General features: G+C 44.8%; 1 long non-coding RNA gene across 1 annotated transcript; it reads right to left on the bottom strand.

Moving 5' to 3' along the window:
• Positions 1 to 12,422: 12,422 nt before the first annotated feature.
• On the bottom strand, positions 12,423 to 14,538 carry LOC119896205. The gene is made up of 2 exons (XR_005443180.1): positions 14,446 to 14,538; positions 12,423 to 12,826 (listed from the first exon to the last, which is right to left on the bottom strand). It is a non-coding gene; the product is annotated as an uncharacterized LOC119896205 (long non-coding RNA).
• Positions 14,539 to 15,295: the final 757 nt, after the last annotated feature.

The raw sequence follows: 15,295 nt of genomic DNA on the forward strand, positions 1-15,295 counted from the left end.
CCAGCTATGAGAGGTGGGGCAGGAACCGCGGGCCGGCAGTAACCTCTATGAGCTTTTCTGCAGCCCGAGTGCCACCCCCGCGTTCTTTCCTGATTTGCACAATGAGTTATGTAAGTCATGGAACAGACCAAAAAAGAAAATAAAAAAAGCTGCTCTGCACGGCTGACTGTGTCCCCTCTGCTGGACTACAGCAGTGTAACAGAAACTAAGCAGCACGGCTACGGAACGATGCCTTGGGGGCACCCTCGCTTCGTTCCTTCAGATGTCTGCGCTCCCCACCAAGCTGTGTCGGACGAAACATCCGCTTTGGTGGGCAAGGCCTACATGGCAGCGGGCCGAGCTGGTGCAAGCCTGCACACTATGGCCATCTTGCAGGCGTACCAGGCCGATCTTCTCAAGACTATGACCTAGGGGGAGGTCCCTCTGAGGAGGACCTGACTGAGCTCCGTAGAGCTACGGACTTAAACACTCCGTGTTACCAAGCATCGGCTGCTCCATGGCAGCATTGGTGGCTACAGAGCGCCATCTGTGGCTCAACCTCTCGGGCATCCAGGGGAAGGAGAAGGCTTTTCTCCTGGATGTGCCCCTCTCTCCTACTGGCCTGTTTGGTGAGGCGGTGGATGCTGTCATCAGCAGGTTTCAGCATGCTGAAACGCAGGGAGAGGTGTTATATCTCCCCCGCCGGTCTGGGTCCAGGACGGCGATGGCTGAAGAGAGACGAGCTCAGCCCTCGTCTAGCTCCTACCGCCGGAGCCAGAAGCGAAGCGCCCCTCCCCGTAGTCCCCCTCAACAAAACCGGGACACGAGGCGGCGCTCTCGCCCACAGCCCCCCGAGAGGCTGACCGAGGTCCCCTCCCTTGTGGCGGCTCAGGCAACAGGCGCTGTTGTCCCACCGTCTTGCTGCTCGGGACACGCTAACCGCCAGCAAGCTCTCACCAGTCTGCCCGCCTCGAGGGGTTGCAGCTGGAAAACGATCGGGCTCACACACCGTGGGTCGCCGGCGAGTTTCCCTGGCGGTCCTCCGCTTCAGGGTGCCACCAGGGACCTACGCATACACCGGCCCCCTTGGCGGATTTTGTAGAAGCATGGCGGAGCCTTGCAAACATTTCCCCATGGGTCCTGCGCACCGTAGTGGATGGCTACAGGCTGCAGTTCCGGGTCCACCCCCCGCAGAAGTTCAACGGGGTGGTCTGGACTGCGGTGCACGCGGGGCAGAGCCAGGTGTTGGGACAAGAAGTTCACTCTCTGCTGGAGAAAGGGGCCATAGAACTCATTTCCCCGCCAGTCAGGGAGTCCGGGTTCTACAGCCGGTACTTCATAGTTCCCAAGAAGGACGGAGGACTGCGTCCGATTTTAGATCTGTGGTCCCTGAACCAATCTCTGAGGAGATTCAGGTTCAGGATGCTCACCATCCCCGCCATCATCAGTCACATCCAATCCGAGGATTGGTTTGTCACATATTCCCACATCTCCATCCGTCCCTCTCAAATGAAGTTCCTGAGGTTCGCCTTGGGGGGCGCGGCGTACCAGTATCGGGTTCTTCCGTTCGGCGTAGCACTCTCTCCTCGCACGTTCACCAAATGCATGGATGCAGCTCTGGCCCCGCTGATGCTCCAGGGCATCCGCATATTAAACTACATTGACGACTGGCTCATCTTGGCTCAGTCTCGGAAGTTAGCCGTTCGGCATCGAGATGTCGTCCTCGCCCACCTTCAGCGTTTGGGGCTGCGGCTCAACGCGAGGAAGAGCGTGCTGACGCCCGCCCAATGGACTACGTTCCTAGGGGTGGTGTGGGACTCGACGACGATGCGGGCCCACCTGTCGCCTGCACGCGTCGGGTCCATTTTGTCCTCGGTGACCAGAGTGAAGCTAGGCCGCACCATCACTGTGAAACACTTTCAGAGGGTGTTGGGTCTCATGGCGGCAGCGTCCAGCGTAATCCCGTCTGGCCTGCTGCACATGAGAGTCCTGCAGTGGTGGCTAAAATCCAAGGGATTCTCCCCGAGGGGAAATCCGCTCCGTCTGATACAGGTTACGAGCAGATGCCTTCGTTCCCTGTCTGTATGGAGGAAATCTTGGTTCCTGTCCCTAGGTCCCGTGTTGGGAGCGATCTGTCGCCGAACAATTTTTTCAACAGACGCCTCACTCTCGGGATGGGGCGCGGTCATGGACGGCTGCTTTGCGAGAGGCTCCTGGGAGGAGCATCATTTCTCTTTGCATGGAAATGTTGACGGTTTTCAGAGCTCTGAGGAGTTTTCTGCCCGCCCTCCACGGTCGCCAGATCCTTGTCAGGACCAACAATACGGCGGTGGTGGCCTATTTGAATCACCAGGGGGATCTGCGCTCGCGCCCATTATGCAAACTGGCACATCAGATCCTCCTGTGGTCCCAGCAGAGACTGCTGTCCCTCAGAGCGACATACGTCTCTGGGACCCAGAATCAGGGAGCAGACCTGCTGTCGAGACAGAGGCTGAGGCCCGGGGAATGGAGACTCCACCCCCAGGTGGTGGTTGTTATTATGCACTGTCCCCTGTGGTTCTCCCTCTCGCCCCCAGCCCCACTAGAGCTGGATGTCATGGTACAGACGTGGCCGAGGCTGCGCCTGTATGCTTTTCCCCCAGTCGCTCTGCTCCCGGGGGTTCTGGAGCGGGTCCGTCAAGACGGTGTCAGTCTACTGCTGGTAGCCCCGTTTTGGCCAGCCCGAGTGTGGTTCTCGGACATAATATCGCTCCTCGAGGGCCCGCCATGGCAGGCCCCTCTGAGGAGAGACCTGCTGTCTCAGGCGGAGGGCCAGGTCTTTCACCCTTGCCCCGCCCTGTGGAGACTGTGGGACTCCTGGAGGCGGGCCTAATGGCGGGGACAGTCGAGACGCTGCTCAGCTCCAGAGCCTCGTCCACGAGAAGGACGTATGGCCTGAAGTGGAATGTGTTTGCCACCTGGTGTAGAGAACGGGCGGTGGACCCAGTTACCTGCCCGGTTACTATGGTATTGGAGTTCCTCCAGGACCGTTTCTCTGCTGGCCTTTCCCCATCCACACTCAAGGTGTATGTGGCTGCCGTGGCGGCGTTCCACACCTCTCTGAGGGATGGGCCTCTGGTGAGGCTTCCACTGGTCGCGAGCTACAGTCTGGACCTTCCTTCTGCACCCGTCACCTGTGCACTCTCCTCCTAGTCGTGCCTACAGGTTTTTGCACGCTGGGGGGGCAGGCGGAGGCTTCGCCGTGGAATAGTGGGTATTCTCGTTCCCATAGTGTCGTCACCGACGCAGTTCGAGTTCCCTCGAAGGGGAACGTCTCAGGTTACATATGTAACCCTTGTTCACCGAGAAGGGGAACGAGACACTGCGTCGGTCGGCCACACCTCGCCCCGCCTGGAGTGCCTTGCTTCATAGCAAAGAGCTAATGTGTCCGGTGTGCCGGCGTGCTTATATACTCCCCCAGTTACGCCGTCACACGCTACCGTTCTAGCAACGCCAATAGGATTGGAGTAGTTTCATTCATAATTTCAGCCCTGCCACGCCCAGAGGCGTTCCCATAGTGTCGTCACTGACGCAGTGTCTCGTTCCGCTTCTCGGGGAAAAAGGGTTACATACATAACCCGAGACGTTATTTTGAGCTAAATGTAAACATCAGCATATTAACATGATCACAGTGACATTGTTAACATGCTGATATTTAGTTGGTATAATATTTGATATGCTCACCATTGAAGTTATTGTGTTTGCTTGCTAACATTTGCTAACACTAAACAATACAACTGAGTCTGATGGGAATGTCATTCATTTTGCTGGTATTTGTTCACACGTCTGTACAAAATGTTGGACTTGATTTGGAGATATTTCACTCAACAAGTGAAAACGTTGACCTGATGGTGGGGCTACAAGAACAGTCAGGGCATCACCCAAGTCATTAGGAGTCATCCTTTCAGCATCTGTACCAAATTTCATGGCTATCAATTGAGCAGTTGTCAAGAGATTTAACTTAAAAACTGAAATGTCCACCTTACAATGATGCTAGAGGAAAAGTCAGGGGATTACCAAAGTCATTATGATATTTGCTCTGGGGACAGAGCTTTATGGCAATCCATTCAGTAGTTGTTGAGATAGTTCAGTCTGGCCCCAAATGCAGTGGATGAAACAACAAATAGACATTGCCATCCCTATAACCAAGTGCATACAAGCATGGCTAAACATAATCTTCACATTGGCTACATTTCATAGGTTTTAAGTAAGCTCCTGTGCAATTAACATAGTTAGTGCTGATTGAGAAAATTACAGTTATCATTATGAGACTGATTAATTATAACTAATGATGGTACTGCCAGTGGAGAAATTGGTATCTCACTGTAAAAATATTTTAGGTTTGGAGGAGATGTATAGTAATTTTTCTGTAGGTGTTGACTCAGCAACCTTCTGTAAAGTTAGGACTTTCACTTGACAATCAAATCATATATATATATATATATATATATATATATATATACAGTAAATACTGTATCCTGTATCTACAAAACATGACTTAAGTGCAGGCTGCTGTGACATATGGACAGCTATAGTGAAGCGCATTCCTATGATAAAACCTTCCCCTTTATCTCCTTGAGACTGACAGTGGAGCACTCCTGCCATCTCTTGCCTTTTTTTCCACAGGACCCTGAACAACACAAAAGTCACCAGATCCCCAGAGAGCATTTCTCACAACTTTGCAAACACTCTCTGTTTTGATGTGTCTGGTTTTTGATGACGCAGTACGTTTCAGTGATCAAGGGCAGTTCAGAAGAGAACAGTAAAGGTGAACGGATAAGCACACACGCACACACACACACACCTACACTCACTTTGAGTTGTTTGCCAGAACACCTGTGCGTTTGAGAAAGAGAGCAACACAAAGCATCCCTCTTTTTTATTCTGCAGCCATGAGGTGACACGGCTATTGTTTTTCCCCATATACCTCCCTTGTGCATTTTGATTCCTGCCAGAGAAAGGATGGGCCTATTGAAGTACTATATGAGAGAGGCCATTAGACACTGAGCTGGTCATCACTCTACTGTGAAAGGCACTCTACTGATGTGCTGTCCTTCATCCAAGTAAACTTTTGCAAAATACGTGCATTTTGCTGTTGACAGGATTGAAATCCAGCTCCAGAAAGAACATGTTTTCCAGAAATATGATAGTCCAGACATGTACATAATATATATCTTTTTTGTCTCTATTTTTATTTTTGAATTCCTGTTAAGATTGACCTAGTTGTTTATTACAGCAGGCTGATATAATTGGTGAACTAAGAGCCAAGATAGCCTATTATTTAATTGAACTAAATATTGTTATACCAACATAACAACATCTTCATTAGAGTAGATCTACATGACAAATGCTGCAAAATTACTGTTTAGCTATAATTTCCCTTGATGATTCTCAGATTCTAAACATATAATGAAATGTAATAAACATCGTCAAAGGCTATTCTCAAAAGGAATCAGTATCAGAAGTACCAGTATTTCAGTATTTATCTGCTCATGTTTGTTGAGACTCCAAGATGTCATACACCTGCAAATGCCAACACCCTTTCCACTCATCCTTTAAATGTAGTACAATATGTGTTCACAGTGGAAATCCTGTCTGTTGAAAAATTATGGCAGGTGACTGACTTAAGGGAATGAGAGGGCATACTTTTATTAGGATAGTGTCATTCTAATATAGAATAAAATAAAAAGCCACAATTCAAAATAATTTTTTGTGCAGAGTAAATAAAACCGTTTTTCCAGAGTGCAAGACCATCAAAAGTCCAACATTTGTATTTACATTACTGTACCTGTTTTTCAGTGCACTGCAATAGATCAGCTTGCAAGAAAAGCTTGGTAACCATACAGTTTGTAGGTAAAACAACTTCCAAAATGAAATCACTTGATCCTTCAACCAAGCGATTCATGCACCAATTTCCAGCCCTTGTGAAGAATTGTAATGTTCAGATTGTGTTTCCCCTTGAAATCAGCTGGGATAGTAATCAACCAGCTGGGTAACACTGCCCAGAAACTTACTGTAAGTCAAAACATTTAGCCAACTCATGTGGAAAAGGTTTATTATATGAATACAGACTTGAAATGACAGATTTGATATCTCTAAACTCTGACCTAGCCACTTCCCTCAGCATAGACGAAGATGAAATTCAGCACACTGGGAAATAGTGTTTTAGAATCAGGATTATCTGCTGCAGGATCATCAGCCGAGCACCATGCTGGTTCAACAACAACAAAAATCATTTGCTAAAAGTGACTATATTGGCATTATTTAGTTATGTCAGCATCATAAAAAATGAGAAGGTGCAGGTCATGTTTATCCAGGATGTGGGTTTTTTTGGACAATACTGACTCAGAGAAAACCCATTCACCTCCTGTGTATACGTGTGTGTGTATGTGTGTGTGTGTGTATGTGTATGGTTTGCATGTGCACATGTATGAGAGCAAATCCATCAGTGTAAACATATTGACCTGTCAACGGGGTGTCTGGTTCAATGTGTGACCCTACCAATGGGGCTCAGATCCAAATTAATCACACATGATGAGATGATTAATCCCGTTTATGTCTCTCTATCTGTCCACTGTATGAATCCATCTGTCCTCATCTCTCTTTCTGCTCAGCAGCGAAGGCTCTCTGCTGGGAGTACAGTCCCATCTAATATCAGTGACTGGGCTGTGCTCCAACTATTCAACCTAGCATAAAGGCTTAGATGAAGTTCAACATTGTTCCCTTAAGCTGGTATATATCTTATAGTGCAGTGCAGCACATATGTCATTCCAGTAAGCTCTGTTAGTATTTTGACAGTGGGACATTGGTTTTCAACCGGTTTCAGGTTTGCTTCCATAGGCTTACATTGTTTGTAAAATGAAACAATGGATACACTTATACTGAGCTTTAAGCTGTGATTTAAGACACTATACATCAATGAAATCAATACATAAGTAGTATAATGAGGTATAAAGGGAGGCAGGCAAAATTAAGTTTATGGATGCACAGAAATGTGATCTCATAAATCATAAATAGTAAAAATTCAAAATAAGATAATAATAATAATAACAAATAGGACAGCAACAGTTGTGTCTAGTTCTGCATGTGATTTACCAACACTCATACTAATTAGGTCAGTAGTAGTGCTTGTGCTGTCTCTCTACGAGGTGTTGAAACTTTCAAATCCAGTCTTTCTGTCCTTGCCTCCCTGAGATTATTAAAAGTCTTAGTATTCAATGTGTCTCTCTGTCTGTCTCTCTCTCTAAGGTGCCAAAACAATCAAACCCAGTCTGTTACGTGTCTCACTCCGAGGTGCTGAAATATCCTTTCCAGGCTACTCCTCCTTTACGGTGCCACACATAATACATTAAAATCATCCACCAAGAATCACTATAGCAAACATCCCAGGCATGCTTACTGTGAAACAGCCAGTAACACCTACCAACCAACTACTCACATCCAAGCTTGGGGTTACTGGAGTTTTACACTGGATACTCAGTGACTCAGGATAAATTCATGTTTACCGTGATCCAATCCACTCCTGACGTAATGGATTCATTGTTGGTGTGGATCTGACATTGTTGAAGAGTTGAGTAGAGTTATTGATATATACTGGATTCAATATGAAAGTGTGTTACCGGTTTCTCACAATAAAAAGATAAAATAGAATAAAAAAGAACATCACTTTACATTTATTATAGAATAAAGGAACACAATTAAACAGTGGATATTGTTACATTCGTTTTAATAAGGTGAGACCACTTTGCCCAATCCATCTGCCATGTTGAATCTCCAGAGTATGCACAGGTTGGTTTGAGGCCTATGGGCATTGCTCTTTCTTACACCGATGGCATTGCCAGTGCCTTTAGGCGAGGTGCCCAATCATCGGCTGGGAGCCTTGAAGTTCACCCTTTAATACCAGAGAATCTTCGGTTGGTAGGGCCGTGGGCAGGGACTTCTCCCTGCTATGCCTGCAGCTGCACAATCCCTCTTCTTTTAGAAAGTGCTCTTTCATCTTTGTTTTTGAATGCTGTTTACACACATTTCCTATCAACATGTTTCTTTTGGAAATAAACCACTTGCCCCAATATTTTTACGTGTCTTCAGACAAACAAAAACACACTATTGAAAACCTAATATTCCAGTTTTTGAAAGAACTTAATTTTTACTCTTAATTGGACTTTCACCACACCTTCTGTAACCTCATGCAAATCTTGAAACATTACATAAATTAAAATTCAATTTAAAACTGATTGTAAGAATATATAATTAAAACCCTGAAAATCATGGCAAGAAGCTAAACAATTATATTTAGCACTTACTAGTCCACTACTGTGATTTTTACAGCACCTCAAAGTATGTGACTTTGACATGATTTGCACACAATCTTAAACATTTCATCCAACTCATTTTAGTGTGTGTGGTGGTGTCATGTTGGCCCAGTGGTCTGAGACGCATACCACAATGTCCCCGGATCAAATCTAGCCAATATAATAGTATTGTGATGCGTGAGAATCTTCCAAGACCTAAAATATAGCATTTAATCTAAGTTATAAGGTTACGTTCACAACACATTCAGTCCTTGCTGTAGGTATCTTTAATACAAAAGTCCAGAACAGTGTGCAGTAGTATAGTAGTATCATGTGACAAATGGTCACATGATATATTCTGTCATCATTTTTAAGACCAGATTGTTTTGTTTTGAATTTAAATTTGTTTTGAATTTAATTTGTTAACTTAGGTTCGAGAGCGGGGCCTCGCTTCAACCACACCTCCAATAAACTGTCGAGGCTACATATACCGCTCAGCCTGCCCCACTTGTTTCAGATCGCTCAATGCAAGACAGACAATGATCCACGCTCAACAGCACACGCTTAACAGCACGATCACAATCATGGATTGACAGAGCTCGACACGATTCCTCAGAGGGAAAGGCATTCCCTCCAACCGCAACATAGCCTCCAGCAACACTCAGCCAAGAACAAACACCAAGCCTTGTGCGCTTCTGGTTCTCCCCCAGGGTCGGCCACAGCCAGTGGCATCACGCATGACGTCACAGGGCCTCAATGGCCACAGCTCACATCTCCAGCTCCCCCTGGCGGGGATCAGGTTATACTTCCCCATGTGCCTGCTCCCTCCGTGTCTCTCAGGCAATTTCTGCCTTCTTTTCATCCCTGTGTTTGCAGGCTGCACTCACCTCCCGTGCACACACATCCTTTCATCCCATCATCCCTTCCTCTACCCTTCCTTCCACTGTTTACAGCAATACGGCTTCCGCTCCTCTCTCTTGGCGATCCTCAGCTTTCTCCTTCATTTCCAACTGGTCTGTCCTTACCCCAACCCTCCACCCCCATCCCTTCCCCCTCCCTCCCCCAACAACCAAATGTTTTTTTTGTTTTTTTTTTTGCTCTTTGTCTCAAAGACTTACTCCTTCTATAGCAGTTTCTCTGGCCACGGCAGCACCAGCCACCCAGCCAGTTCTATCAATCCTTGACCTTCACCTGTTTCTCTCACTTTACTTCTGCACATTCTCTACAAAATTCAGGCATTTCGCTCTTGAATCGGATTTTCATCCCATACCTGTCCCACCGTTTTCAGCCACACATTCAACTAACTTCACAGTCGCGAACCTCTCCAACACCTCACAAGCAACCTTCTCTACAGTTTCGCCCCAAGCACTCTCTCAGCCAACTTTACTGGCTGGAATTGCTTTGAGGCATATCACGCCACACATCAGCCGTCAGTTCCCTCTCTGGATGTCTATCCGCAATTTTATCTCCTACGCGCATCCGAAATAAATTAATAATATAATGATAAAAATAATGATAATAACTATTTAAATAAATAAATAAAATCAATTAATTTATCTTGTTCTCTACCATATATACTATACTAGCAGGTATTACTTCATCCAGTTAGTCACCGGTCTCCGTGCCAGACGCTTACCATTCACTTCAGACCTTCTCAGCCTCTAACGCGTAGCTAGCTACACAGGAGGGGGGTGTTTCTCGTCCGAACAAGCTTACACACACACACAAACGCTAAAACATATGGCCACATTCGCATCCTATGTACTAGCTTAATTAATTATTAATTAATTACTAATTTTACTATATTATCGCTGTTGCTGGTCAAGTGGATAATAAACGTCAGGCCAAACAGCCCTCAGGCCACCAGTAAATCCTGACCCTCCGGGCGGCCAATCCGCTGGTGCCTCCATCTCTCTTATATTCACACTTGGAAGAAGTAAACAGATCAGCTAGGAGTCTCCTTCCGCCTCAACTCAGCTCCTACGAGCCACGAATCAAACGCATCGGCTCCAGGTACGCCACAAGGCATCACCATAACACCTACTTTTCTTACAGAAACAGGAAATTGTCACTCGATTCTGGTTCCATAAACATGGAACAGAATCATCTGCATTTTAGGCATATCGCCTGAACATTATTCAAGCCATCTTGCCGCATCGGCACAGCTTCACAGCAGCCAGACTTGGTATCTCTGATCAAACCATTCAGGTAGTCAGCCGCCGGTCATCCCAGGCATACCGCTTATTCACAACAATCTTAGAGAAGAACAAAGAGAAGTTACAGCTACCACGTACACTTCACTAATCAGGCAGCTGGCCATACCCAGCAATTTAACTCGGGTTCATACTGGAGCGCTCTCAACTCTTTTAAATCTACGGTTGCACCTATTCAGCTCGTACATCCCTCTCTGCAGGTCATTGGAGCCCTTCAACCAGCCTCAGCATGCATAGTCAGTGCTCCACTACCCCACTCAAACCCACTTTTTTCCTCACGAAACACTCCACTGTTCACCATTTCTCATCCACCACGCCCCCATCTCACATCATCCCTAGGCCCGCAGACTCACATCCTTCTGTTAATGTCCCCACGCTACAGGGAATTGACAAACAGGGCAGGCCAGTCTTCATCAAGCGGGCACGATGGTCTGCATTAATTCAAACACCGGGCCGCACTCTTGCACTGCAGGCTCTGCATGTCTGCTCCTTCTGCGTAGCAGCACTATTCAATCACACCAGCAGACCGACCAGCACTGCACCTTGGTATATTCATTTCAGTGTCGCAGTCCTTCCAGACACTCCTCACCCATGCCACGATCTCTAGAGGTAAACTTCTAGACACCGAGTCCAGCTTACTTCGTCAGCACTCACGAACTTACCTCGTCGTCATAGCCGCCATCTTCGGGGGTTTTATGGGTCTAGCGAGTCAACTCTCATCCACCCAGATAACACTACAGTCGTAGAGATTCCACAAGATCCATCCCATTCCTCTGTCAGAACCTCACTCCTTCGCGAATATCGCTATACTTCAGTTCTTCCTCAGGGCAGCTCACATTCCTGCCACCACAGCACCATTAATAAACCATCGTCTCGTCTCTTATTCATTTCAGACACCGGGCCACAGCATCATATCTTCATCCCATACCAGTCTTACCATTTCAGCCACGTCATTCTACCAGCGCTGCAGCTAAGAAACTTCTTTAACACGTCACAAGAAGCCATCCTCTACAGCATCTGCCCAAGGTCCTCTCAACTTTATTCAATTCAATCAGCTTTATTGGTATGAATGTAAAACAACAATATTGCCAAAGCTGCAAAGCTCTCAACATACCTAACTGCTTCAAAGCATCACATCACCTTTCATCGGTCATTCTCCTCTCAGGACTTCATGTTCCAAGTCCGTTCCTTCGCTATAACCCAAGCTCGAAGAACTTGAACCCGACCTTAATCTGACTCTTTTGGGGGCTTGAAATAAGCTTGGGCAAAAACACTTCTGAGATGGAACCCCCACACTGAGTCTCTCTGCTCGGTCTTCCGTACACCCTCTCAGAACAGCCTATCAGACGACATCCTTCTTCCACCATCACCCTTCCCCTCTATATGCATTAATCCATCCTCCATAATCCATGCATTCCATATTTCCATGTACCTCTAAATCACACATTGTTGTGGTGGGGGGTCCTTGCTAATGAAAATGAGGATGGTTTTGCATGTTACCATATCTCATATACCATAATTTCAGAATTATTGCCTTATACTATTGTAGAGTAGTGGTTAGTAAATATGGTTGAGCCCTTAACACTACACATACTTAGCAATACTAAGTGAATAAGTATGGAGACAGTGTTTGTGCAAAATAGAGAGACAACTAATTGCCAATCATCTCACAAGTAGCCCAACAAATTCCATCTGTTACTTACTCTGTTAATTCCACTATCGCACCATCCAGCTACGGGCTTTGATTCCTTTGGGTGTGGCAGGTGGGGAGAAGTTATCATCACTCCTTGCACTGTGTGATCATTTTTAGGTTTTATGTTTGCAGGTGACAGCCTAAAGCCTAAACGTCAACTCTGTACATATATGCATATAATAATGCTAGTCATCACAAAATGAATCCCATCAAAAATACTCTTTTTTTATTTAACAAAGCTTAACAAGCCATTCATGATTAATATACAACTACACCATTGTCAAGATGACTGACTGTGGAACCCAAGACAAAGCAATTAAATGTGTCTGGTATCAGGGGACTGGAACACACTCCTCTAACCTTTTATTATATTGCTTCTGTCAAAGTACATACATTAACATGAATACTTCTGATGTAATTAACTTTTCTATTAGCACACTGGCCTCAAAGGCAGCCGATGCCACATTTTAAAAAGGAGTTGTTCATTCAGAGTGCGCCATTTCAGATGACTCATTAATGATCCGGCCCTAATTGAAATGCAGAAAGACTTTATTGGCATGCTGATCTTTCCGAAATACTAATGCCTTTACCCTTGTCGAGCAGCCTTCCCCCTGTTGAGTAAAAATATGTAGTGGTTAGTAAATAACAAGTAATATGTAAAAATCAGATCATATTAATATAAAGTCTAGAGTCTTTGTCTTCAACATTGCAATGCCTCAAAGATATTGTGCTAGAAATGTAAAGATCTTTTTACTTTTTTCAAAATTTAGCACACAGCTACTAAGTTTCACCTAATTAATATCATAAATGAATGTCAATTATGAAAGAAAAGACACGTGAACACTATGAGGCAGAACATTCTGAAATAAGTATCAATGTTTCAGATGTCTACCATTAATTTTAATCAAGCATGGGTTTGTTATGTGTGCAACTCACCAAACCAGGATAACGTCCCCTTTTGCAACACCCTAACATGGTTGAAAAAATAAATAAGTTGCTTTCCTCCTTTTTTACTGTAATTAGCACACCTAATAGGGGGGTTCTGCCTGTATAAAATCTGGTTCATGATGATGTTTAAACTAATTAACTACTCTTGCCTCTCTTATGGAAGTGAAATTTAAAAAAAATTATAATAATACATGGCATCACTGTTTTAGTGCATGTGCAAGGTGACATAATACACTTTCCTGCCCTAGGTTTCATGTTATTCCACTGACCTACAAGTGGTGTTAATGCGCCAAGGAACGCAACAATATGCCAGCTAGCAGGGCTGCCCCAGACTAAAGACTTTCTTAGTAGACTAACCTCTTCCTCCCGGCTGTCCAAAGCTCTTGTACCAGCGGTGTAAACAGAACTCCCTTTTGCTGACTCTGCCCAGTCCGGGTAGCGGTTACTTAAAAGATATCTGTCCATCTAGAAACTCCATAAACTATGATCCACTTTCAGGTTACCGAGTCAGACTTGCTGACAATGGGGGTGTTCAGATCATAGTGAGTCTAAGTTCTCTTTATTTGGATCATTTTACACTCTTCTCTGCTTAAAAGTGTTTGTGCAGCTTAAACTTTAAATCTTGGAAACACAAAATGCCACAGGTGGGTTGAACATTTCACCCAGTAGCCAGGTACATATAATGACACTCTCTGATCTCAAAGCCAGGTTGTAAAAATCAAGTTTTAGTTAGTGTTGAATAACACTGTTTTTCTCCTTATAATACAGCATAATAGTTAGCAATATTATGCAGATTCACAATGGTAATGGTTACAGAGACCTCTGTCCATTGGTCAGTAGATGACAGTTACATGGTACCCAAGGGGTTCATTCTTTAAATAATAACTTATTCATTTCATGTCCTACAAAAATAAAAATTGTGTTAAACATCAAGACAACCTGTGTTGAGAAAGGTTAGCAGGATTACGTATTGATCAGACAGCTGATTATCCTTAAATCAGATCTGGCTTAAAAATAAGGACAGTTAAATTCCAGCAGTTAAATTCCCTCCATCTTTTATGACATCTGGTATCTTATCTTTGACCACATCAGGCTGAGAGGAAATCTTTGTGTGTGTGTGTGTGTGTGTGTGTGTGTGTGTGTGTGTGTGTGTGTGTGTGTGTGTGTGTGTGTGTAGGTGTGTGTCCAGTCTCTTCACTTTGCTAAAGCAATCAAGCAATTGTTTGTGACTTCATTGTTCTGATAAGACCATCTTTTCAGAGGTGAAAAGTTATTTACTTACCTGGCAAGTCTCCACAACTGGCAAAGGAAAAAGGGGAGTTAGTCTAGTAGGATCTAAAGTCTCAGAGAGGCTTTTCTAACCCCCCGCTGCAGTGGGCCTGTGAATGTTGGAGACGTGTTGTGATCACTACAAATCCAAAACTTGTGCTACCTACTACTCATTTCAGCACCAAAATACGTAAAACGGACCCAGGTTTAAAAATCCCAAAACTTATCCTTTAAGGAGACAGGAGCTAACAGTGTCTTTCAGACAGAGGATGAACTGGCTTCATTTATATAAGATGAATAATCTTGGAAACAGACACCTATTTCCAGGAAAAACGCCTAAAATAACATGCCAAAGATGACTCAGTAATAAGTCCTCAAACATTCGGCCTTGATGCATAATTCTGGTCTCCTTTGAAAGGTCAGAAGCTAAGGAATATGAATCAACCTAAATGAACTGGCTAAATAAACCTATTTATTTTTCCATTAAAGAGTTAATTGAGATGCAATAAAGGAAAATAAGATATTTTCATCCTTGCCCAGGATAAAATAGATACACAGTAAAAAATAGGGTGTCAATATTTCAGCGTCAACCTATTTTAACCTACACAGAGTATTTACAACTATATGGAGAGTAAACTGACTCCAAGAGTAGAGTTATAAGTCAGTGTAAAATTCAGAAGACTTGCAGTGAAAAATTCAACTCTACAGAGTGATGATTACGCGCGCCTCCGGTGTGCATGAGGGATCCGATGCTGTGCTGGTTTTCTTGGAGTGTAGTCACAGTTGGGTAAGTAAAGTTAACATTCCCATGTTTGCAATATCGTTAAATAATTGTTATCCAACTCAACACCGTTTCATAGTTT

Source organism: Micropterus salmoides, unplaced genomic scaffold, assembly GCF_014851395.1.
Source record: "Micropterus salmoides isolate LMB-PRFRI ecotype aquatic unplaced genomic scaffold, ASM1485139v1 Ms_hic_scaffold_9, whole genome shotgun sequence".
Lineage (NCBI taxonomy): Eukaryota > Metazoa > Chordata > Actinopteri > Centrarchiformes > Centrarchidae > Micropterus > Micropterus salmoides.